The sequence below is a fragment of the Sus scrofa genome, chromosome 1 (assembly GCF_054392235.1).
Source record: "Sus scrofa isolate SSC_HxYL_T2T_F1_AM1 chromosome 1, Sscrofa_HxYL_maternal_Yorkshire_Landrace_v2.0, whole genome shotgun sequence".
Lineage (NCBI taxonomy): Eukaryota > Metazoa > Chordata > Mammalia > Artiodactyla > Suidae > Sus > Sus scrofa.
This window is the reverse complement of record NC_139383.1, coordinates 88,252,872-88,280,234: the sequence shown is the minus strand read 5'-3', so window position 1 is coordinate 88,280,234 and position 27,363 is coordinate 88,252,872. Positions and strand designations below refer to the sequence as shown.

At 37.5% G+C, this 27,363-nt stretch overlaps 1 long non-coding RNA gene across 1 annotated transcript in view; it reads right to left on the bottom strand.

Annotated features, from left to right (window-relative positions):
* LOC106508944 (uncharacterized) overlaps positions 1–27,363 on the bottom strand; it is a 768,001-nt gene that overhangs the window by 8,655 nt on the left and 731,983 nt on the right. The window contains exon 18 of the long non-coding RNA XR_014807830.1: positions 5,916–6,034. This is a non-coding gene — a long non-coding RNA (uncharacterized LOC106508944). The remainder of the gene's footprint in view (positions 1–5,915; positions 6,035–27,363) is intronic.

Here is a 27,363-nt window from a genome sequence, read left to right as displayed (position 1 = left end):
AACATCCATTACTTAGTATTAACAAATATAGAGCAGGTTGCTTTATTTGCTTCATTATCTTTTTCTAGGAAATAAAAATTTATAGTCTTCTTTTACTCCTTCATATCCTATGTCTTTTTCTCCTCAATCAGCATTTGTTTATATAATGTTACTTCATATGAGTACAACAATATACAATCAAGAAATCTAAAATTATTTTCAACAATAAAAAATCGTTTGTGTATTACTCTACAATGTGCCTTTCATTCATTTAACATTATGATTTTGGTTTTATTCATGTAATAGCTGTAGACATAACAAAAAAATGTTTTTGTCTTTTTTAGGGCCACACCCATGGTATGTGGAGATTCCCGGGCTAGGGGTCAGAGCTGTAGCTGCCACCCTATACCACAGCCACAGCAATGGGGGATCCCAGCCGTGTCTGTGACCTACACCACAGCTCATAGCAACACTGGATCCTTAACCCACTGAGTGAGGCCAAGGATGGAAACTGCATCCTCATGGATACGGATTTGTTTCCACTGAGCCATGATGGGAACTCCGCAACATATTTATTTTAAATGCTGCATAAAATAACCTGTAGCATTATATTGCTATGTATGCCAGACATATGTCATATTAACTGTATTAAATCTTTACAGTAATGAGGTCTGTGTTACTGTTCTTATTACCATTCGTTTGTTCCATGAAGAAAATAAGACAGAGGGATTAATCGATTTCTTCAGTGTTATACAATCAGTGAGATGGAAATCAGGATTTGAATCCAGGCCAGGGGGTTCTATTTTCTGTGCTCATAACCACTTTGCAATACTGTTGCTCACTGTTACATTTTCCATTGTTTTACTGTTATGTAACATTACCTTGGACTTTTCACTTGTTTTCAGAAAAAGCATAATTTTTACCTTTAACAAGTTAAATTTATCATATATACATCATATGTATATATAAATATGTGTACATATGCATCCACATACACATTCACCATATATATCACATAGCATTGTAATTATGCATTGTTCAGCACTCTAAGTGCTATGCCAATATTACTTAATCCTCTTAACAATACCATAGTGTACATCATCCTCATTTTATAGATAAGAAATAGAGAATCAGAAAGGTTAAGTAACTTGCCCAAGCTTACATAGCTAATTAAGTAGCAGAACCCATATTCTCAGCCTGCAATCCAGCTAAAGTGTATTTGGTTTTTTGTTTGTTTGTTTGTTTTCTTTTTATGGCTGCACCTGTCACATACATAAGTTCTCAACCTAGGGGTTGAATCAGAGCTACAGCTGAGGCCTGCGCCACAGCCACAGCAACAGCAACACCAGATCCAAGCTACATCTGTGACCTATGCTGCAGCTTGTGGCAATGCAGGATCCTTAACCCACTGAACAAGGCCAGGGATCAAACCCACTTCCTCACAGACACAATGCTGGTGTTTTAACCTGCTGAGTCACAGTGGGAACTCCCAAAATATTTGTTCTTAATCTCATCCCATTTATTTTCTCTAGCTTTATGTAGAGGTCAACTATTACTTTCTGCTCTTATTCTTCAATGTATCTTTTGCTGGATATATTATAGGTGATAGTCATTTTTTCTCAGCACTTGGAGTATTTTATTCCATTGCTTCCTGGAATATAAAATGCAAATGAAATACTGCTATCCATCTAATTGTCCTTCATTTTTAGGTAATCCCTTTTCCCTATATTACCCTCTAAGGTAAGTTTTCCTTGTCTTTTATGTCTTTTAGTTTCAATAGAGAGTATCTATGATACCCTACAATTCTTAGTCCTGAAGGATTCATGTATATATTCATATATAACAAAATACCTTTGAAAATAGTTTATCTATCATTAACATATATATGTAATATATGTCGATATATATATAATACCATGATATAGTTACAGTATGCTATGTGTATATACAATAATATACATTATTCTATATCATGTAACATGTATATATTATATACATATGTATTATATAGAATATATTTTATATCTATACATATATTTTAGCTTATCTCTAAAATATGCTTGAGCATATCTATCCTTTATAGGATTTTTTAAATAAGTTCCTTTTATATTTAACAGGTGCTCTTGTTGCATTGATTCCTGTATTTCTATTTATACATGTATTTAAAAATATATTTGCCTTAATTTTTTTGTCTAAGGGAAAGGAAGAAATCTTAAACGACAAAGTTATTTTCACATCAATCTATGGTTTTAATCCTATCTAGACAGACAAAACATTGTTCACTCTGTATTTATTTTTCTAACATGTTTTGAAATTTTTCTTGGAAGATTCATTTTGAATGTAGGATCATGGATGGACTCCCCATAAAGAATATTAGGATGAAACAAGGTAGTACGTTTAAGTCACTAAGAGCAGTTCTGGACACATAAACTTTTAATAAGTCTAAGAACTTTCTATGACATCGGCTGTTTACTTTGTTGACTTCATCTGGCCCCTATGGATCTCATTCTTTTCTTTTTGCCTTTTTATGGCTGCACCTGCAGCATATGGATATTCCTGGCCTAGGAGCTGAATCGGAGCTGCAGCTGCCAGCCCACACCACAGCCACTGCAACACCAGATTCGAGTTTCATCTGCAACCTACCCTGCAGCTTGTGGCAATGTTGGATCCTTAACCCACTGAGTGAGGCCAAGGACTGAACTCAAATCCTCATGGACACTAGTCAGGTTCTTAACCCACTGAGCCACAATAGGAACTCCCAGATCTCTCTCTCTCTCTCTCTTTTTTTTTTTTTTTTTTTTTTTTTTGTCTTTTTAGGACTGTACCCATGGCATGTGGAGGTTCCCAGGCAGGAGGTAGAATCGGAGCTGTAGAAGCCAGCCTACATCACAGCCATAGAAATGCCAGATCCAAGCTGTGTCTGCAACCTACCCCACAGTTCAGGGCCATTTGAGATCTTTAACCCACTGAGTGAGGCCAGGGATCAAACCTCATGGATGCTATTCAGATTCATTTTTGCTGAGCCACGACAGGAACTCCCCAGATCTCATTCTTGACCCCTAGTTATACTGGGGAGTTGATGTAGGCTCTGGCTGTAAGGCAATCTATTTATTAATGTCTCTCTTAGAATGCAGCTTTACAGCAGCCGGAGACCCAGGCAGCAAACAACCCCAGTTCTTTTTAGCCTCTTTTTATTTGCATCTTAGCCCTGATTTCAAATAGTGAACACCTCTTGTTCCTGGGCTCTTGTGGGTCACTTTTAGACCTTTGTTCTGCAGAGTTAAACTCTCCTGTCCCTGACACCACTTCCAGACCCAGGCTCAGCAAGCCCACAGTTTGTGTTTTTGTTTTCCATTTATACTTTTGGTATACTGAGATGTTAACCTCATTTACTTTCTCTGTCCTTGTTCTGTGATTGGAACCAAGAGATCAGGGGACAATGCAAACATGAACTCTCAATACCATATGGATTAAAAATCTTACCAATTTATTTATGAGTTCTAATTATAACTTGTACAATATAGCTTTCTATTTTATTGTATTGAAAATAGTTTTCGGAGTTCCTCTCGTGGCGCAGTGGTTAACGAATCCGACTAGGAACCATGAGGTTTCAGGTTCGATCCCTGGCCTTGCTCAGTGGGTTAAGGATCCGGCATTGCCGTGAGCTATGGTGTAGGTTGCAGATGAGGCTCAGATCCCGCGTTGCTGTGGCTCTGGCGTAGGCTGGCAGCTACAGCTCTGATACGACCCCTAGCCTGGGAACCTCCATATGCCGCGGAAGTGGCCCAAGAAATGGCAAAAAGACCAAAAAAAAAAAAAAAAAAAGAAAATAGTTTTCAATATCTTGGCATTCAGTCTTTTCAGTCTTAGGCAGATCATTTAACTAAAAGCATGTACTTTGAATTAATTCACTTTACCTGAATCTAGAATCCATTAGGCAGTATGGTATAAAATTTCCTGTTTGTAAGAATGATAGCTCTATTCGTATTCTTTATTTTATTGAGCTTTTATGTATAAATGATATCTTTACACTAATTTCAAGGCTATAGCGCTGCCATTTTTTAAGCAATATCAGTAAATATCTTTATTTATATCTGAGGAATTTTGATTTGAATCCACAAATGCCTCCTTAATTATAATGAAAGAATTTTCATGACAATGAAATTCTGAACATTATTTTTATTAAAGTGCAACATCTCAAAGGAAATATGTACTAATTATCAAAGTATTTTATCTTTTTATGTATCTAATTATGTACGTAATTATACATGTTTAAAGGACATTTTCCTTATACTGTGTAGCATTCCTAGAGATGTTATATGGGCCATTCTGTAATCCCAACATCTGCCTCACGTGAGAAGCCCTCTGATTAGGATGTTTATGGGGTTGGAATATTTTTAGGATAAAATGAAATCTCTTTATATTTCAAGTAAAACTGTATATGACCTTTAGTCAATGCAAATATTGCTTCCTTCTGTAAAATCCTGCCCCAGAAGTCTAGATCACTTGTAGGCTTTGCAAGGAAGTGGAAAACAGATTTTTTTTTTTTTTTTTTTTTTTTTTTTTTTTTTGCTTGAGATTGTCATCAACTTGGTTTCTACAGGCATTAGAGGGATATAAAAGTAAAGTATATCCTCACGTCTAGCGCACTGCTCTGTGCCTCGTGAACATGGATAAACACCTGTAACCTGAATGACTGCATATGATTTTCTATAGTCACTACAGAGAGGAAAGGAGAATTTTCTATTTCATTCTTTATCATTGGTTTGGACATGATGTATTTTGCTGCCAAGGCATAAATTTTTTTTTCCTGGTGACTAGCAAAACAGCATCCCATCCAATTAAAAAGCTGTTCTTTTCCTGTTAGTTTAAGAAGGCAGCATCCACGCTTCACTGTGGTGTTCAGCCCTCTGTTATTAATAGCTCTCTTGGCATCTCATTAAATTGGAGAGGCTTTCAGACCCAAATTCAGTGGTGTGTATGAATCTCTTTATATTATTTGACATATATATTCTATCCACATTAACAGCTCTTTCCACTATCTTAATTTTGTATAGCACCAGAAATTATATGAATTATTTTTTCCAGGCCCTCAGAGACCGTCATTTTCCACAAAGAAGTAGCCACATAATAAAGAGGTCAAAGCAAAAAATAAATCACAAAAGAAAAAGTCTCTAAGCATAAAAATAAACACATATTTAAGAGGAAGATGAAGCAGATCAATCACCAGCTATTTCCTACTACAATCTAAGATATGTGGAGAAATACATATTTTCTCAATTTTAAATTATAGATTCTCTCCTAGAAGTGTGATTGGACTGCCCATATTTAGAAAGAGATTATTCTTTTCTTTTTAAAAATTTTTACTTTATAGATTTATAATTTACTTATAATAAAATGCATACATTTTAACTGTAGAGTTTGATGAGTTTTGACAAAGACATACATACACACACACACATATACACCCATAGTGCTATGAAAATAATATATAAAATGTACTTGTCACCTCAAAATATTCCTTTATATTAAAATATTCAGTCCCCAGTCTACATCCTTGGTCCCAGTCAATTGCTAATATGCTTATTCTCTATCAACAGAGATTAGAATGTTTCCTAGACTTTCACACAAATGGGTCTATATATATCCTTTTATATCTGGCTTGTTTCACATTTTTAAACATGTATTATTAAAATAAAATTTTTATTTTAGGTTAATTCTAGGTTTACAGAAAACTTGGAAAGATGGTACAGAGAGTTCCCACATACCCCACAATCACTTTCTCCTATTCTTAAAATCTCATTCTTATTGATATGTAACTAGTATAACTGATGTGCTGCATTTGTCACAAACAGTGAACCAATATGGGTACATTAGTATTAACCAAAGTCATAGCTTATGCTGATTTCCTTACTATTTAAGCTAGTGACATTTACCTATTCCAGGATCCCTTCCAGGATATTACATCCCCTTGAGTCATTGCATTTAGTTGTCATGCCTCCTTAGTTCCTCCTGGCTGTGCCAGTTTCTCAGATTTTTCTTGTTTCTGATGACCCTGACAGATATGAAGAGCATGTATCAGAACTGTGTAGGATGTTCTGCAGGTGGGTTTGGACCGATGTTTTTTTCACATGGTTAGTTACCCTGTGGCTATGGGTTTGGGGAGAAAGACCGCAGAGGTGAAATGCCAATCACATCACATTCTATCTTCACCTAATGTGAACTTTAGTCACCTGAATGAGGTAGTGATTGATGGTTTCTTCATTGTAAAGTAATTCTCCCCACCCCACTTCCGTGCTGTACTGTTTGGGAGAAAGTCACTTCTTATAAGCCATACTTAAGGGCTGCAGGAAATGCTCTACCTGCTTAAGTGTGGATTACCACCATAAACTATTTGTCTAATCACCCCCATTCGGTTCTTTAATAAATCATTTATTTTACTTATATCAGTATGGACTAATAGAAATTTATTTTGAACTTTGCATTATATGACAATAATATGTTATTAATTTTGTTTCAGTTTGGCCATTCAGAATTCCTTCAATTGGCTCATTTGTCCCTTCGATCTACTCTCATTATTTTGGGTTTTTGATTTTAGTTTTGTTCAGTTTGGGGTTTTGTTTTTGAGCATAAGCATACTTTCTGGCACTACAAGTTTCTCCAGTCTTATCTTCTATATTCTATGCTGTAGTTTTGAATCAAATTTTATTGTCAGTCACTGCATATTCTTGTCATGTACCCTTGAGAAAATGTGAATGGGATGACAATTCAACCCTGTAGTTTCCTCCCCAAACCCATAACCACCATCCAATCATGAGAAAAATGGAGAATGGTATTAGAAATCAAGATCTAGTATGCTCACTGCTCCTGAGCTATCATCATTTCCAGGCTTTCCAAGTGGCAGAACAAGGATGTTACCAACCCATGTGTACACATATAATCTGTAAATGTTTCTAAATGTATCTATCTGTATCTGTATTGAACTATATATTAATTCACGAGATGTCTCCAATTCTAATCCACGACCCCATGGATAGTTCTAGCCACCTCTCCTTGCTTATCCATAAACTCCAACTCCAGCAGGAGAATCTTGATTTAATTGATCAACTCCAGTATGCTTATACACATAGGGGTTTCTTTTGCTCCTGAGGAAACAAGTTTATCACCCAAAGTCATTGTGTTCTTTTAGACTTAACAATATCCACTGACTTCCAAAGTTACTTAGTTGAACATCTTTTCCCCTTATTCCATTCAGTGAAGCTGTTTTACACATTTACAGTGCAGAGTTTGTGTTACAGGTATGTATGAAGGTACCATTTACTGCGACTGGAACAATCTAGGGAAGAGAGGTTTTTTTTTTTTTTTGCAAATCAAGAGCTACAGATTGATGTATGTTAAATTGAAAATACTTATTAGCTATCAAGGGGAAATGTCAAGTAGATGGTCAAAAAATCATGTCAACTATTTGTCTGGTATGTGAATTTCAAATATTTTCCCTGGGTTGATGTCCATCATTTATATTTTATTATGATATATATAATTACATATTTTCATTTTCTAACTAAACATATATTTTATAAGGACATGAAAACATATTTTCTTTATATCTATCTATTCCTTCTAACTGGCATTTCAAAATTAAGACATGCTCTGGGTGCTTTAATATTTCATAGAAGAAAAATTTTGAATGCCATTTACACTGCAATCACTGTTTTCTTACTAACTATGATGAAATTATGCTTTAAATAGTTAAGATCCAGTATGTTCATATACAAAAGTGAAGTTCAAGAGCAGGCTGAGAGGACACAATTGACTCTACTCCAATCACCATATAAATAGGAAGATCCCTAGTCAAGTACTTCTATTTAAATATATCCACAGAGGCAAGATCAAGAAGGCAGAGGAGTAAAATATGGTACTCACCTCCCACAAACACATCCAAAAACCCCATCTACATGTAGAAAAATTGGGACAGAATATCTATGAACTTTGGCAGAAAACCTTAAATCTCCAAAAAGGGTAAGAAACCCTCCACATGACTGGGTAGAACAAAAAGGGAAAAGAGAAGAGAAAAAAACAAGGAATCAGGAAGGGACCAGCACTCCTGAGAGGGAGCTGTGAAAGGAAAGGAACCTGCACCCTGGGAAGACACCTAACCAATAGGGAGATCACCTGAGATGAAAGAACATCAAAGCCTCAGAGAAAAGCACAGCAGCTGGACTGAGGAGGGCAAAGCAGAGTGAGAGCCACACAGACCATCAGTACCACCTTCCTGGACACCACAGCCTGAGATGCTCAGTCTGGGGCTGGGCACTGAGATTCAGGCTCTGGATATCAATTACAGGGAGAAGACCAGGGTTGGCTGTGTGGAGATAGCCTGAGGGGCTAGAGTGCAGTGTGCCACAGGCTGAGGAGCAGAGCATCACAGCCAAGGGAAACTGGGAGGAGGTCTGGGCCCTCAGAAAAAGCAAGACACCATTGTAGGAGAGGGGGAGAGGAGAAGGGGTGGACTACCATAGGAATATCTTTCTCTGCACATGGTAGGCTCTTGGTGGCAGGGAATCTTTAGTGTGGGCTAAGGCAACAGGTCACCTCATGTGAGAGCTAAAAGCAATAGGGCAGCATCTTGCATGGGCTACAGGCTATAGGGCACCTCATTCCTATGAGGCCTAGGCCTACAGGAGGCAGGCCTAAATCACCATAGCCACCTCAGACTCCAGAGGTGAACATGGCCCACCACGGGGGTCCATGAACAGGCATCATTTGTGGCCCCAGTCAACTCAGGGATTGGTGCAGAGGAGGGCACTGCAACCAAGCACCACCTGTTGTTGCTCTCACTCCTATGGGAATGCTCACGCCCTGCTGCTGCCACTGCCAAACACACTGGGTGCCACCTACATCTGCCTGAGGGTCACTGCCACTACCCAGGGCCCTGCAACCAGTAGCAGCCAGTGCTGTCTCACCACTGTCAAGGGCCCAGCAACCAGGCACTGGCAACTATCCCTGCCCATTGCCTCCATCTTCCAGGGTGCACATGCAGGCCATACACCAGCCCACCCTTTATCAAGGGGATAACATACTTAACATAATAAAAGCAATTTATTACAAACCCACAGCCAATATAATATCTACAGAGAAAAGCTGAAAGCCCTTCCACTAAAATCTGAAATAAGACAGGGATGCCCACTCTCAACAATTTGATTTGACATAGTATTGGAAGTCCTAGCCATAATAATCAGCCAAACAAAAGAAATAAAATGTATCCAAATTGGAAGACAGGAGGTAAAATTGTTACTCTATGAAGATGACATGTTACTATGTGTAGAAAACCCTAATGACTCCACACAAAAACTATCTGAATTGATTAATGAATTCAGCAAAGTAGCAGGATGCAAGATTAACATTCAAAAATTGATTGCATTTCTGTATACTAACAATGAAATAATAGAAAAGAAATATAAAAATATAATACCTTTCAAAATCTCACCCCCCAAAATTAAATACCTGGGAATAAACCTGACAAAGGAGGTAAAAGACTTATATGCTGAAAACTATAAAACATTTTTAATCAAGGAAAATAAAGAGGATCTAAAGAAATGGAAAGGCATAAAAGACCCAGAATTGCCAAAACAATCCTGATTAAAAAAAACCAAAAAAACAAAACAAAAACCAACAAGTAGGAGGCATAACTCTCCCAGACTTCATACAGTACTACAAAGCTACAGTAATTAAGACCATGTGGTACTGGTACAAAAACAGACATTCAGACCAATGGAACAGAATAGAGAACCCAGAAACAAACCTAAACATCTATGGTAAGTTAATCTTTGACAAAGGAGGCAAGAATATAAAATGGGAAAAAGAGAGTCTCTTCAGCAAGTGGTGCTGGGAAAACTGGACAGCTGCTTGTAAATCAATGAAATTGGAAAACACCCTCACATCATGCACTTAATAAGCTCAAAAAGGCTTAAGGACTTAAACATAAGACAAGACACCATAAAACTCCTAGAAGAGAACATAGGCAAAACGTTCTCTGACATCAACTATACAAATGTTTTCTTAGGTCAGTCTCCCAAAGCAAAGAAATAAAAAATAAAAATAAACCAGTGGGATCTAATTAAACTTACAAGCTTTTGCACAGCAAAGGAAACCATAAAACAAACAAAAAAATAACCTACGAGACAAGAGAAAATGTTTGCAAATGATGTAACCGACAAGGAGTTAATCTCCAAAATATACAAACAACTCACACAACTCAAAAGCAAATAAATAAATAAATAAATAAAATTGAAAAAATGGGCAGAAGACCTGAAGAGACATTTCTCATTTCTCCAAAGAAGACATATATAAATGGCCAACAGACACATGAAAAAATACTCAACATCACTAATTATCAGAGAAATGCAAATCAAAACCACAATGAGGAACCACCTCAGACCAGTCAGAATCGCTATAAGTCTGCAAATAACAAATACTGGAGAGGGTATGGAGAAAGAGAACCCTCCTTCACTCTTGGCAGGAATATAAATTTGTATAACCACTATGGAAAACAGTAGGGTGGTACCTCAGAAAACTAAATATAGAACTACCATATGATCCAGAAATCCCACTCCTGGGCATATATCCTGACAAAATTATAATTCAAAAAGATATGTGCACCTCTATGTTCATTGCAGCACTATTCACAGCAGTCAAGACATGGCAACAACCTAAATGTCCATTGACAGATGAATGGATTAAGAAGATGTGGAATACTACTCAGCCATAAAAAATTACAAAATAATGCCATTTGCAGCAACATAGATTGCACTAGAGGTTCTCATGCTAAGTGAAATAAGTCAGAAAGAGAAAGGCAAATATCATATGATATCACTTATATCTGGAATCCAGTATATGGCACAAATGAACCTACCTACAAAAAAGTAACAAACTCATGGACATGGAGAATAGACTTATGGTTGCCAATCGGGAGGGGAAAGGAGTGGGATGGACTGGGAGTTGGGGATTGGTAAATGCAAAGTGTTGCATTTGAATTGTATAAGCAATGAGATTCTTCTGTATAGCACAGGGAACTATATTCAATCATTTGTGATGGAACATGATGGAGGATAATGTGAAAAAAAGAATGGATATGTGTAACTGGGTCATTTTGCTATACAGCATAAATTGGCAGAACATTATAAATCAACTATAATAAATTTTAAAATATATCATCAATTATCTATATTGAAGAAAAAATCATTCTGAATGACTGACAATCTTATACTTTCAATGATTTTTTGGATGAACTTAAACATTTCAGGAAAATCAATGAAATAGGCATATTCCATTTTGGTATGTCATATTTTCTTTGGGGTAATTGATTTTATAAACATTTATTTTATATATAAGATACACCTTTTTCGCTGTTGAGTATTTTCTTTACAAGGTAGCATTTCAAGTATCACAGTCATCAATACATACCCAGGATACTTGAAGAAATATACAGTGAATTATTCTCTCTCTTTTCCATTATAAATGCTCTGCTTAGTCTACTAGCATATCATTTAATTGACTTAAAGTTCCACTTTTCAAAATATTAAACTCAAAATATCATGTCAAAGTTACAAGGTGTAGAAAATGGCTTAAAATCATCTGAATACATTACAAAAAAAACTGAACTAATCCCTCACAAATAGTTACCTTTTAATCAGAGGATCTACTCTTGGCATCACTAGCACTTTCATGGAAGGGATAAGAGTCAAAGATGTTCCCAAAGAAGAAAATATGCAAGGATTAGGGATAAAATTCTTTTTTTTTTCTTTTTTTAAATGTAAAAGAGACTGTGACAGGGAATACAGGAGTGCAGTATAGAATTTTAACCTGGATTTTCACCCAGAAAGAAGCAGAAAGAAATTTGAAGGGAAGCTCAGTTTACATCATGACTCTCTCAATAGTTGTGATATTTTGTTAGTACTTTACTTTCCTTGACATGGAAAAAGGTATTTAAAAAAAGAACATGTTTATAACTGGCAGAATTATGCCATAGAGAACTTTGAAAGGATAAGAACTTGTCACATAAGGCTCATTGCACTGAAAAGAAAAATATAGTCTTCTGTGGTTGACATGGAACATTCAGTCTTCCCACTCACTTCTGGGCTCATTAGTCTTCAAGTAAACTCCAATTGGTATATTTCCAACAGAACTGATAGATAGGCAAAGTTAAGCCTCTCCCCTAAGGATGCATACTTTCAAATCAATGTGAATATGCTTAATTTATCAAATAATAAATGAGTTACCCTTATAATAATAATAATATCAGCATGTATGAAATTAGCTACATTAATACTGTACTAATTTTCTTTCATGCTTTACCTATTGTACTTATTTTGCTTCTCATAATTTCAAGCTACATCATCATGAATTATTTTTCATTTCAAGATACTGCAGAATCTGAACTAAAACAGGCATAAAATAAGGGTATGATAGGTAAGCTTTAGAGGTATTTTTTAGGGGTTTAGTCCAGTTTTCCCAATGGCTAAGTAAGGATTTTATTAAAATTATACTTTTTGGGTTTTTTTTTTTTTTTGGAGGAATCACAGTATGTACACTACAAGCAAGAAGAAATGGTTTTATTTCCCCTGTTTCTAATGGGCTCTTCCACAAGAAGCTCAGAGTGTGAATCAATCTCACAGACCTAAATGTCATTAAAAAAAATAAGAGATTATAAATATGATTTTTCCCTAAAGATACAAATATATACACATACATATATAGTGCACATATTTTGCACATGCATAGGTCTGACCAGGGGAGACCATCTAATGATAAACATGGTGATTGACCTTTCATATTAAACAGACACAAGGATAGTTTTCATGAGAACAGTGACTGCTTCACCTGTGGAGGATACAGTTCACCAATTAGTTGACATTACTAATTAATATTCAGGAAAGGAAAATAATTACATCACTTATTATAAATGATAGAAGTAAGGTATCTAATGCCAAAATATTTCTAGATAAATACATTCGAGTTAAATTTATTTGAATGATTCACCATAGGGGAACTGGAAAAAAATAACAGGATATCCTTTAGCCAATACAAGTAAATGATGGTGGCTGTGAAAATTGCTGAAATGCTCCTAACTGGATACTAAGTTAAAACACTGTTTTAGGTTAGATCTCAACTCCGTAAAATTATACCTGTTTTATTTTTATTTTTTATTTTTTTGTCATTTTAGGGCCGCACCTGCAGCATATGGAGGTTCCCAGGCTAGGGGTCTAATTAGAGCTGCAGCTGACGGCCTACACCACAGACACAGCAACGCCAGATCCTTAACCCACTGAGTGAGGCCAGGGATCGAACCCACAACCTCTTAGTTCCTAGGCGGATTCATTTCCACTGAGCCATGATGGGAACTCCCATATTTGTTTTAAAAAGACTAAAATGCTGAGAAGTTTTCTTTGAGAGCTAGGTTTACAGGTGACTCACACTTTATATTTTCTGAGTTTTTCAAGTCTTTTAAAGTCAAGCAGTAATGTTTTAATATCAGCGAAACATACATTTTATTATTTTAATACCTTTATCAAACTAAATTCTCTTGCTCACAGATTGTGCTGCTTGTAATAATTATGTTCTAACAGTGAGTTCTTATCTGCGGAGGTCCTGACAACTACGGAGAAGTTCTGCTCATGGTATAAAAATAACCCCAGGAAATTACCTCCATCTTATAAACAAGGTAGTGTCATGTTCTCTTCATTTTAATTTATAAAACAAATTTGGCCTAGGTCTCACCAGACTATTTTAATTAATTCTGTTTTCATTGTGATAATATTCTCTGCTTCAGTTAAATTCGGAGCAGCTGCTGTGTTCAAAACTGAAGACTCAAGGTGGATATGAGTTTTTTGGCCAGAGGATTTTTGTTTCCTCTGCAGTATTGTGTTATGCTCATTCCTTACCTGGGAAGCAAAACTGCATTGGGCCGGCTATTGTTGTGTAGCCCAAATCATAATGATGAATGTTGTTTCTTTAAGAGCAAAGGCAGAGTTAAGCTATGTTGGAAGAGAAAACAACCCTGATGAAAATATAGCCCCATGAAGGAAAAGTTCTCTAAAGAGTTGGACCCGTCTTTGAATTGGAGTTTTCATAAGATTCATCTGGTGGATTATGCGCATGATGTTGAGTGCAGCACATAGTAGAAGCTCAGTAAATATGTTGAATAATTGCAAAGGAAGACTACAAAGTAATAAGGCAGGTCCTATAAGTGGCCATATTATTTTATAGCCATTGTTTTCATAATATTTTATACTTGATAGATTAGGGAACTTGAAAACCAGCAATGCCCTTATCATCTTATTTTCATGCCCTTGATTTTTTGCAGTGTGGTAAAAATGAATTTGGGAATCAGGCAGACTGGATTCCACTTCTGTTCTTATATTATGAGCTTATGTCCTCTAGCAAACTTCCTAACTTTTATAAGCTTCAGTGTCTTTCTTTGTCAGATGGGAAAAATAAAACCTCACTTGTGGGGTTTTGTTGAGAATAAATGAAATACTGTATCTGAGGTATATTAAGTGCTGAATAGATAGCTGCTTTTATTATTCTTGAAATTAATCCTTTCTGTGCTGTTGAGAGCTAGTATCTTAAGCAGTTAAGAGTTTAAGACCTGAAATCAGATGCTGCTGGTTTCAAGTCCTCACTCCATCTTTTACTGGTTTTGTGATCAAGTTACAGAACTTCCTTTGACTCAATTTCTGCATCTGTAAAATGATGATAAAAGAATGTACCTCCTGGAGTTGTTCTAAAGGTTCAATTAGATAATTTTTATAAGAATTTCTATAATCCTAGGGGCTCAGATTTACTAAGTGCTCATAAATATTAGCGTTTGAAGCTCTTATTTTTAGGTCTCAGCTGATGATAACATTGATCCTGCCTCTGATTTCCAGGTGGACTTTCTAAAACCCTTACTCAGCAAGGATCTCTTGTGTGAGCATCTGGGTGGGGGTGGGGAGCTGGGGACTGGGGGCTGGGCATCTTCACCCATGGCCTTAATATTCATTGCTGGACTTCAGTGGAGTTTATCAATGTCTTCTCTTCACCCTGTTCCTAATCTTCTCATTCCATTCTTCAAACAATAGTATATCTCCTGTATATATCTCAGAAGCATTTATTAGGCATTGTATGTCTCTATATGTTATTATCTTTAGCCATAATGCTAAAGATAAAAGAAAATGAAAAAATATGAGAATTCTCACAAAGTATCAGTGGTGGTTATGCCTGCCCTCTATATACAAAGCTGGAGTTTCATTCCACGTCTGTCTTGCAAGACTGTTTTGTTAAGTGGGACATAAGACCATCACTAAACCCCATATATATTGGACTTTCTTCTACAGTCCTTCTTACTCTGTACATAAGGACCCACTCTATCCCCCTCTGCCATCCCTCTCCTTTACCAACCACCATCTCCCCACTCCTTTCTGTGATGATCAGAACCTACTGTGTCTTTCTGTTGCTTTTTTAAATTGAAGTATAGTTGACTTAAATATTTTACAAGTTTCAGTTGCAGAGTATAGTGACTCAAGATTTTTTATATATTCTCCTCCATTTGAAGTTATTATAAAATATTTGCTCTATTCACTGTGCTGTGCAATACATCCTTGTAGCTTATTTCATAGAGTTTGTATCTCTTAATCCCTTATTCCTAGTTTGCCCTTCCTCCTTCTTTCTCCACAATGGCAAAATTTCTATATTTTCTATACTGAGTAATAGTCTATTGTGTGTGTATCCCTTTTCTTCTTTTTCTATTCATCTATTGATGGACACTTAGGCTGCTTCCATACCTTGGCAATTGCAGATAATGCTGCTATGAACATTGGAATGCATATGTCTTTTCAAATTAGTGCTTTTACTTTCTTCAGATATATACCCAGGAGTGGAATTGCTGGGCCATGTGGTAGTTCTCTTTTTTTTTTTTTTTTTTTTTTTTTTTCAGTTTTTAAGGAATCTCCATACTACTTTCCATAGTGACTGCATCAATTTAGAGTTCTATCCTTGTATTAGGGTTGCCTTTTCTCCATATCCTTGCCAACATTTCTTTGTGGTCTTTTTGAAGATATCCATTTTAACAGGTGTGTAGTGATATCTCATGGTGGTTTGCATTTGCATTTCTCTGATGATTAGCTTTGTTAGGCATATTTTCATGCACTTGTTTGCTATCTGAATGCCTCCCTTGGAAAAATACTTATTCAGGTTTTCTATTCATTTTTTATTTTACTTTATTTGTTTTTTTTTTGGATATTGAGTTGTAAGAGCTTTTCACATATTTTAGCTATTAACACCTTATTGGTCATATCATTTGCAAATATTTTCTCCAATTCATAGGTTGCCTTTTTGTTTTATCAATGGTTTCCTTTGTTGTGCAAAGCTTTTAAGTTTAATTAGGTCTAATTTGTTTATTGCTTTTTTTACTTTGCCTTTGGAGACAAATTGTAAAAAATATTGCTATGATTTATGTCAAAGGGTGGCCTGTGTACCTGGGCTGTGACCTTCATTTTGTCCTTAGCTTTTTTCCCCCTCTCTTTAATGGGTACAGGAAAGCTAGTGCTGGATTTGGCTAACTGTTCTTCCCCCAGACAGATAAGGTTCTAGTTGAGTTGTCCCTGGGATAGAAGTTCTTGTTATGCTCTGGATGTATTTTGAAATAGTTACTTTTCCCCTACTCCTGCCAGAAACATGGAGGGATTTGTCTTTGAGCTTCTTCATGGGAGCTTCATAACTTCCCCTGAGATAAAATCCATGGAAGTGTGAGATCTCCCTGTGACGGCGGCCCTGGGGGAGTTTCTCACTCTAATGCTTGTTAGTCTAGCCTAAGTTTCCAGCATTTTGCCAAAATAAATATTCCAGCTGCTTTATGGCTCCAATGTCTTCTGCTCTAGGTAAGCTGATGTTGGTTGGGATTCTCTGTAGTCACCTTTCTCTCCAGATTTCAGGGTGATTTTCTCTGTGTACCTAATTCTCTACTGGGCCCAAGAATGACTTATTTTCAGTTTGTTGTAGGAGAAATGACTTGAGGTGACTTCCAAACTCCTAATGAGTCAGAGCTGAGAGCAGAATTCCATCACTTCCCTACTACTGATTGTTCTGGATAGAAGTTACAGGGAAACTATCATTTTTAATTTTTTTTCTTCTTAAACGCCTCTACCCTACACCATGGGTCATTGATAAAATTTATTTTATTAAATAGTTAAAATATGATTAAATATTTAAATTAAATATTTTTAATTCTTATCATTTTATCAGTCTCTACCTGGGGGATCTTACTAGTGCATATTTCAAACTATAACCAAAATAAACTTGAAGTAGATGTTATAGTTAGAAATATAAATAATAAAAAAATAAAAATAAAGTGTATTTGTCATGTTTTGAAATTTAAAGACAAGTGTTAAAACAGGAGGAATACAATCACATTGAAGTTGCTCTTAATTCTCAGGTTTTATTGCTTATTTAAATTTTATGGGCTACTTAGCAGATAAATGATATTGATTGGTGACACAAGAAGCAATAAATACTCATAGAAATTGATTAATAAATAGTGATTTTTTCAGAACTTCTATATAAACTGTTTACTTGCAAGAAATAATAAAGTTAAAAGTATTGTGTATTTATGGTATGGATCATTAAGCAGATAATAAAATTCTAATTCCCTGTAGAAGATGGACATATGCAACTTTATTTTTGTTCATGGAAGTAATATTTTAACATCTTATGTGTCATTGTCCCTATGAGCTATATAGCCATATTTACTTCAGCTTATGAAATTTTATCTTTGACTTTTATAGGTAATACATTCATATACTGAAAAAAACTAACATGAATAGAGGGTAAAATGCCTCCCTCCCATCTCTCTAGCCTCTTATTACTGAACCAAAGTTTGTGTGCCTGACTCACAGTGAGGCCAAACAAACTGAAACATCAGAGTTTGGAGAAGAGAAAGGTTTATTGTAGAGCCAAGCAAGGAGATGAGTGGCTTGTACCCTCCAAACTCCTGAACTCCATTGGATGTCAACTTAAAAAATATAAATACAACCTAAAGGTTGAGAGTTGTTTTATTTAGGGGAAAAAGAGAACTTCAGCCTTGGAGGCAGCATCTTAAGTTGACCTGAGAAAGAGAGTTAAAATATATAAGGGGTTTGCAACAAAGGAGAGATAGTGGGAACAAAAGTTACTGTTAACAAAAGAAAACTAGCCATCTCAAGTTAAGGAATTTAGAGCTTTTCTATGTACTAGAAGATGCAAGGTCTGAGCTCCCTGAAATCATTCCTTTGATATGCATGCCAACTATCTGGGGCCAATATCCTGTGTTTTCACATCCTATTTCCTGAGAGTGCACCTTCTTAGCAGTGGCTGCAGTCTGATGGCTGCTAGATGGCAGGTGTTCTTTGTTTCTTTCCTGAATTTCCTCAGGGTTCACTGGCTCACCCTTGGAGGTGGCTGCACTCTCTGATGACTGTAACATCATTTGTTGATTGATATGATAGGAAATATTTTATTTCTCATGGATTGTAGCAAAGCATTTTTAAGGGTCAAGTGACGGAGGGGGGCCGTAGGGTATGTGATCAACTTGTGCATAGTTCTCTGATTCGTTGGTGGTGAGATAGTAAGGCAGTTAACATTAGCAACCCTTAGGTACCAGCAGATCTGGGTCTCATCACCAAGTAGTTAACTTCTTCCATTTGGCAGTGGTTTTAGCATCTGTAAAACAACTAAGGGGAGTTTCCCTTGTGGCTCAGCAATAACCAACCTGATTAGTATTCACAAGGACTCGGGTTCGATCCCTGGCCTCACTCAGTGGGTCAGGGATCTGGCATTGTCATGAACTGTGGTGCAGGTCACAGACATGCCTCAGATACCATGATGCCATGGCCGTGGCCTAGGCCAGCATCTGTAGATCTGACTTGACCCCTAGCCCGGGAACTTCCATATGCTACAGGTGCTGCCCTAAAAAAAAAAAAAAAAGCCAAGGAAATGTGCATCAAACACTGTTAGCTAGGTACTTCAGACAGGAATCACAACAGAGGCTATAGGGGAGGGGTCTTTCCTGGGAAGGCCCCATAGGTTCCTGCTAAATTACACTCTCAGTACCAATTCCTAAATATCCACTTTAATTAATATTTAAGCATCAATAAAAAAATCCAATATTTGCCTGTGTATTGAACATTAGGTCTTTGGCCTTAGCAATTAAAAAGTTGAGTTCCCATTAACTGAAATGGGTAAGATTTCAAGTAGAGTAGACGGTGTGTGAAAAGTTCAGAAACTCCATTTGGGGAATTTATGCTTCAGATCCCTTCAAGATATCCATGAAGAGAGATTGATGGGGCAGTTGGATTTGTGTCTGGAGTTCATCATAGAAAGTCAGATTGGAGACATACATTAAGAGTTATCAGTGATTAGATGGTATTTAAAACCATAATGTTAGGGGACCACTGACTGAAACTTCCCACCTTGGCCAGGCATGGAAGGTAATAGCTGCTTGCATGAGTTGTGTCACAACAGGAAGCCCCGATAAGGAACAAGATGCTGCCATGAATTCTAACTGGGAGGATGTCGGAGCAGCCAATAGGAGGGAGGAAACAGTCAACCTCACTGGAGTCCATCTTGGCTGAGAGATGGGTATGCCACCAAGAAGGATCTTGGGCCAGATGAAGTAGGGGCTGAGCAAGATGATTGGCAGAGACAATCCAGAAACTAACCCCATTGCCATAGACCCTGAGATTGTGAGCCACGTTGCAGAGCCAGTTTCCTGGATTCCCTGACCCTGCTACTCTCGCCCGGGCATCCCTTCTCAGTAAAGTCTTTTACTTTGTCAGCACTTGAGTCTCCTTGGATAATTCATTTCTGAGTGTTAGACAAGAGTCCCTTCTGGGGCCTTGTGTTAGGCTTCAAATTCCCTTCCAGGGAATTAAACGAAAAGCCACTGGCCAAGGCAAGAATTATCAGATCCTTATCATCTCCCCATCCATCTCATTGTAAAGCCCCTTCCCTCACCTTGAACAACCAGCCTAGCAGACATGACCTCCAAGGATTCTCCAGGGGACTTCCCTATAACCTGTCCCCCATGCAAATAAAGTATCCTGCCTGAGACCAATAAGAAGATCAAAAAAGCCCCATACAGAGGCCAATCAACACTCAGCCCTTAAGCATGTGCCAGGGGCTAGGGTGGGAAGAATCAGCATGCTGGGGGCTGAGACATCAGGCTGCCTTCAGGTCTGCAGCATGGGGCTATAAGGAAAACCCATTTGTAGGTCAGGGCCAGTCCCTACTCCTAGGGTGGCCTGTTCTCTCTGAGAACACTTCTGTTCCTGTAAGCTTGAGTCCACTCAGATTGTGGTCTCCAAGACAACCTGCCCCTGCAGTGTTTTTTTCATTCTGGCAAACTGAGCACCACCCCCTTAAAGCACCCCAAACAAGTCACTCTCCACCCATGACATGGTCACTTTAAGGGGGTTCTCTTTGGCTCCAAGTGGCCACAGTTTAGATCCCAGTGCAAAGCTCCCACCTAGAGAGTCCACCTGCATCTCTAGCCCCTCTCCTCCAATTCCTTATTGTGAAGTGGGCGGGGATCGAGGGAATAATGCAGAGCCCTAACACTTGGAAGGGGGCCCCCTTCCTGCAGTAATAAGACTAGATGAGATCTCTGAGGAGAGAGTATCTATAAGAGAGAACCCAGCATTGAGCTACAGGAACTACAATACGGAACATTTAGGAGGCTGAGGTGCAAGCTGTAAAGGAAACTGAAGAGGAAACAAGTTATAGGAAGAATATTAGGAGAGTGTGAGTTCCTGGAAGCCACATGAAGAAATCACATATGGAGAAGGGACTGACTGGCTGCATCAAATGCTGCTCATAGCTTAGTAAGTGAACCCGAAGGTGGTCATTTGATTCAGTGATATTTAAGTTTTTAGTGACCAGGACAAAAGATATTGTAGTGGAGAGACAGAGACAGAAGTCAGGTTGGAGTAGAATCAAGAAAGAATGGGAGACATGGAAACAGAGACATTGAATATAAACCTTCTTGCTATGACAGTATTTTATTCTACTTCTGGTTTTCTTCAATCTGTCATGTCACTGTAGGTGATCCACTAGCCTGATTTAAGTGGTTAGAGAGCTGATCATGGATATATTCCACTTCCTCTTTGCTTTGAGCCCACTCTCTCTCTTTAGATAAATTTCTGCACCTAAGAGCTGTGTTCCATCACTAGCCTGCTTGGGTTGGCGTCCTCTGCTGCATGGTGTCCTCATGTCTTTTATGGAGCTGGCTCAGAAGACCATCCAGTAGTTCCTATTTTCTTTTTAATGGCCACATATGGAAGTTCCCAAGCCAAGGATCAAATCTGAGCCACAGCTGCCAGAGCTGTGGCAACACCGGATGATTTAACCCACTTCACCAGGCCATGGATTGAACCCATGGATCAGAAGTGACCTGAGCCTCTGCAATCAGGTTCTTGACCCACTGTGCCATAGCAGGAACTCCCGTTAAGTCTCTCCTAATCTCTTAAAATTGCCTCTACTATTTGCTTTCAGGATTATGGTACTTCTTCCTCCATAAGGGAGAATATTTCTCCTCAAAAGCTATACTTAGTGATATCTTCATCATATCTAGAAATCATTTGGCATAGTAATGCCCTTCTCTATTTAGTGTCTAAGACTGATGTAAATTTTTTCCACTAGTTTTAGTCATGTTTTTGTCATTGAGGTTTAATTTGAAGGAGGAAGGTAAGGGTCGAATGATCACCTGTGTTCACACCACATTTCCTGTAAGTTTGGCTCTATTAAATCATATTCTAGCTACTGACCAGCTGACTGGCCTTAGGCAAATTACCAAACTAAACTGCTGTATGACTCAGTTTCCTTATCCATAAATTGAGTGAGGAAACATAAAGGGTTATTGTGAATATTGCAAAGTTAAATGTTACTGAAGTTTCTGCCATTTCAAGAGCACACAAGGATCTTTAAGATATATGAGTATCACTGCTTGTCTGTTATTGCAACCCTGAAGGCATCTTTAAGCGTTAGGAGTAGACAGGTTGATTGAACATATGATGCAAAGAAAACGTCTTTTTAATCATTTCATTGAAGTATCAGGAGAAGGTAGGAAGAGGTGTATATTGCCAATATTTAAAAAAAAATTAATTCTGGAAAAATCCACAGAACTTTTCTATAAACAGGACATATTACAGAATCATGTTATGAAGATTAAAAATATGATAGCAGAGCACCAAGGATCATACTGCTCTTGGATTCTGTGATTAAAGAAAACATTATTGTGTAGCTCCTAAAATTAATTTAGAGTACTTTTAATGCCCTTGGGCGTATGACAGAATAATGTAAGGTCACAAGCTTTAATGATAGTAATCATCACTGAATCCAATTTCTTCATGCTGGCTGCAATTTAGTTGTTTGCCTTTTAAGAGCTGTTCTAATTCAGGGAATTAATAAGCAAGATTTAGTATTTAAACTTTTCTTCCTACAAATTATATTTCAGTTTTGTTGTGAATATAGGATACTCTTGAGATATTTTTTTTTTAAATTAGGGAATTTTAGAAAAATAAAAAATTATGTGTCTTATTTTAAAATCTTAAATACTTAAATGACTAAAAGAGATTGGATTTCTATTTTATTCAATCTATTAATTCATTTATTAACATATTTAGGAAAACAATTTTCTTTTCAGCATCAACAGTATACAAGAGTATTGAAATAAAAAACAAAAATATATGTTTTCTCTTGTTATTTTTATAAGTGTGAGAATGCCATGGAGTTAGGAGATTCTGATTTTTGAAAATAATTTCACTTTTAAAGTTTCAAAATACTCAAATGTGAGAAGGTTAGGAAAAAAGGAAAAGTGGGGAAGGAGTGGAGATTTATGATACAAAAGAACATTTATCTTTTGGGAAATCCAGTAAATAAACTGACAATAAAGTTAAAATTTTTCTCACAGAGGAAGTGCTTAGGACCCAGAGGAGAGTTTTGAGACCAGACCATGGTAGGAGGACCCATGTTGTGGCATAGACATGGCTTTCCAGAGATCTGGGCTGCATGTTAAATGTGACAGATGTGAAAAGGACATTGTAGAAAAATGTGGCATTTGCAAAAGCTTGGAGACTTGAGGCAATTTGGCGTGGTTGGAATAAAGGGTAGGAGGTGCAGAATGGTGAGAGTTAAGACTTTATTGATAGAATAGTGATTGAGAAAAATGTCTTGTCACAAAGAACCTTTACTGAATCCTTAACAGGTAAAGGTTAACTTATCAGAGTATGTTTACTGAGAGAGGTGCCATTCAGAGAAATAGTGGCCTTCTTAAGGCAAACTAGCCTGATAACTGCAGATGGGTCAAGATAACAACCAAAAGGTGATCAGATATGTCAACAACATTGCATCATTAATGACCTTAGCAGGATTTAGAATAGATGCTGGAAATTAAATTAGATGGGGCTGGCTGGCCAATGAATCTAGAATGACGTATGCACACTGTAATATATGGAATGGTTGGCCAGTGGGAACCTGCTGGACAGCACAGGGAACTCTCTTGAATATTCTGTGATCATATGTATGGGAAAAGAATCTGAATAAGAATGGATGAGTGTATATGTATAACTGAATCACTTTGTTGTACAGCAGAAATTACCATAGCATTGTAAATCAACTATTCTTCAATAAAACTTTAAAAATAATTTGTAAAAGAGGAATCTCTAGACTATATTGAAGGCTTACCTGTGGTTGATAACCATGAAAATGAAAGCTGTGTAAAGATGCACATTGTAGGTAGAGGTTATGATCATATGATGATATGATGATAACACAAACCCTTATTATTAAAAACTCTTTTCCAAAGGATTTAACTGGGGTTTGAGGCAGACGAGCTTTAATTAGTGCATAGGAAGATTCATCCTCAGAATTCAGTAGCAAAATCAGAAAATACCACCTTGTGATACTGAAAGTAATCATCATCTGGAGTTCCCATTGTGGATTAGTAGGTTAAGAACCCACCATGGGAGTTCCCGTCACGGCTCAGTGGTTAACAAATCTGACTAGGAACCACGAGGTTGTGGGTTCGATCCCTGGTTCCACTCAGTGGGTTAATGATCCTGCATTGCTGTTAGTGGTGGTATAGGTTGCAGATGCGGCTTGGATCCCACATTGCTGTGGCTCTGGTGTAGGCCGGTGACTGCAGCTCTGATTAGACTCCTATCCTGGGAACCTCCATATGCCGTGGCTGCTGCCCTAGAAAAGACAAACAAACAAACAAAAAAAGAACCCACTATAGTCTCCAGAAGGACTGAACCCTGTCCTCATTCAGTAGGTTAAGGATCTGGCATTGCCACAAGTCACAGGATAGGTAGCAGACATAGCTGGGATCCGGTGTTGTGGCTGTAGTGTAGGTCACAGCTGCAGCTCTGATTTGACCCCTGACTTGGAAACTTCCATATGCTGCAGGTGCAGTCATTAAAAAAAAAAAAAAAAAAAAAAAAAAGATGTTGTACAGCAGAAAGTGACAGAACATTGTAAATCAACTATATGAAAAAACTTTTAGAAAAGAAAGTGATCATCATCTTCATAAAACATATGCATTTCTCCATTTTAGAAGGAAACCACAGGAAGAAAGGATTTGTGGAAGCTCCACTGATAACATTAATGTGGTAACAATTACTATCGAGTGACAAATCTATCTCCCCAAATTCTTCAAATAATTAATGTAAGGGAAGTTGAGGGGTAATACACTGTAATGTATCTAAACAGCTGGCACCAAGACCCTAAAATGACACCTTAAATACATAAAATGTTAGAAGTGAATGAATATTAAATAGAAGTCTTCAAAGTAGTGCGTACACATGTAATGGGGTTAATGGATCCACGTGCAAGTTAAACAAAACATCCTCACTTTAAAATATATTTACGTGGATAAAGAAACATCCATATAGATATGAGCATGTATATGGACATGCACTTATATGTTTGTTTTTATCTGAATAAAATAATGAACCTTACTATTTAAGGCAGAGGTTTACACTGACATCCTCCTCTGGGTGGAGGGTGATGTGCCTAAATATGAAAGTGTTGGCAGTGGCATCTGTATCTCCTCTTTCATCACTGCACCCACTTCTTGTCTTTTTTTTTTTTTTATGATGGGAGGCATATGGAGGTTCCCAGGCTGGGGTCGAATCAGAGCTGTAGCTGCTGGCCTATGCCAGAGCCACAGCAACACAGGATCTGAGCCACATCTCTGACCTACATCACAGCTCACAGCAAGGCCCGATCCTTAACCCACTGAGTGATGCTGGAGATTGAAACTGCATCCTCATGGATGCTAGTCAGATCTGTTTCCATTGAGCCAAAATGGGAACTCCATGCATCCATTCTGTTTGCACACGAAGAGCCATTCAGAGAAGATAGAGGACAAATACATGTCCAAAGGCTGGGACATATGAATGATGAGTGCAGTTAGGAAGCTATGCACCATCTGATGTTACAGGAAGGTAGAGAGAATGTGTATGAGGGAGGAGACGAAGTGGGACTCCAGTGATGAATGTTATGTTAGTGACATTTAATCACAATCCTTCTTCCCACCCCAGTTACTTGCCTCTCCTTTCAAGAAGCTAGTGGGCTCTGGGCTCATTGGTTTTGGTGAGGGATGTGGCAGAGATAACAGGTCAAGACTTACAAGTCCTCATAACGTTTATTTCTAGAGTCTGGATTTATCAAATAAGAAGAGGATTCCTGGGATAAACAGTGTGTGTTGAGGAAATTAGAGAGCAGTACAAGGCTCCCATCTACACCCTCTACAATGAAAAAGAGATCCCTTGAACTGTGGAGAGAAGGGAAGGTAGAGAAAGATAGATAGAGACAGGGAGGGAGAAAAAAGTAAGAGAGATAGATGAGGAGACAGAAAGAGATGCTGGCGGCTGGGTCTTGTGAACAGGACAGCCTCCCAGCATCTCAGAGGGGAACTAGAAGGTCCTCAGAGAATGTGCAGTGTATCTAAAAAGATAAAGCCCTAGACACTTTCTCCAAAGTATTCCCTGTTCCATGTGGCACAGGAGAGTGCCCAGCTGTTGGACTCAAAATAGCCAAACCAACGAGATGAAGTATATCTCACTTTCCAATTCTTAGAGCACACCTAAGGACCACATGGTCCTTTTCCCTCAACTCTTGCCTTGACAACTTAAGACCCTAGTACTGTAGCAAATCCCTGGGAGGCATGTGGCATATGTGGGGAGTAGGGACTGCATTAAATGGTAGTAAAAAGTAATGTTATTTTAGCAGATAAAAATAAATATATAGATGACCCTAAAAGAGATAGATTTTCACTCACAATGACAAAATGGAGACAGAAGTTAAGTTGAATTATAAGAAAATCAAGTTGTTCTTATGATTGGATATTTATTAATAATTGTATGACTGGAGTTCCCCTTATGGCTCAGGGGAAATGAATATGACTAGCATCCATGAGGATGCAGTTTTGATCCCTGGCCTTGCTCAGTGGGTTAAGGATCCGGCATTGCTGTAAGCTGTGGTGTAGGTTGCAGACTTGGCTCGGATCCCACATTGCTGTGGCTGACGTGTGGGCTGGCAGCTACAACTCCAATTTGACCCCTAGCCTGGAAACTTCCACATGCCATGGGTATGGCCCTAAAAAGACCAAAAAAAAAAAAAGTAATAATAATTGTATAACCATAATAATTATGGACTTAATCTGCAAAGTAATAGAGAACCATTTTAGGTATTTTAAGTCAGGAGTTTAACATCCCAGTCCTTAATAGAAGGTGATTATGGAGGAGATATTAGAGGTTAAGCATGTTTCCTGAAGAACAAAAAGATACAATCATTATTATAATATAGGCACATTACCAAATTGTGCCTTTACTCTAAAAATCATTCTCTTCTTGAAGTTGTTTATGATTTTAATTAAATGACTTCAAGATGTACAACCATCAACCCTGAGGAGCAGATCCTTAGCCAGGGAGACTATAGTAAAAATTAGATCTTGTGATAAACTCAATCTGAGCAGCTGGCCTAATTCTTAGTAGCTGAGAGTTTTAACAGAGAATGATAGTGCATTCACATAGTTTCTAGGAATAGAACTGTTTCTAACAGTTATACAGGGGTGAGGGGATAGGGATTTGAAATCAAATTAAGTTGTAAGGGCAGCATTAGTGGGAGAAAGAGGATGCAGTGATTTTATATCTGTTCCTGGGATTTTATGTTAAAGCTAAGGCTCTATCTTTTCTTTTACCCATGTTCTAAGAGTTGACAAATACACAACGACATTTCCAAAAGAATGTCAAGAAGACAAGCATTCTAATAATTACTGCATAGATGAGTGATTCTTAATAAATAGAATTCTTA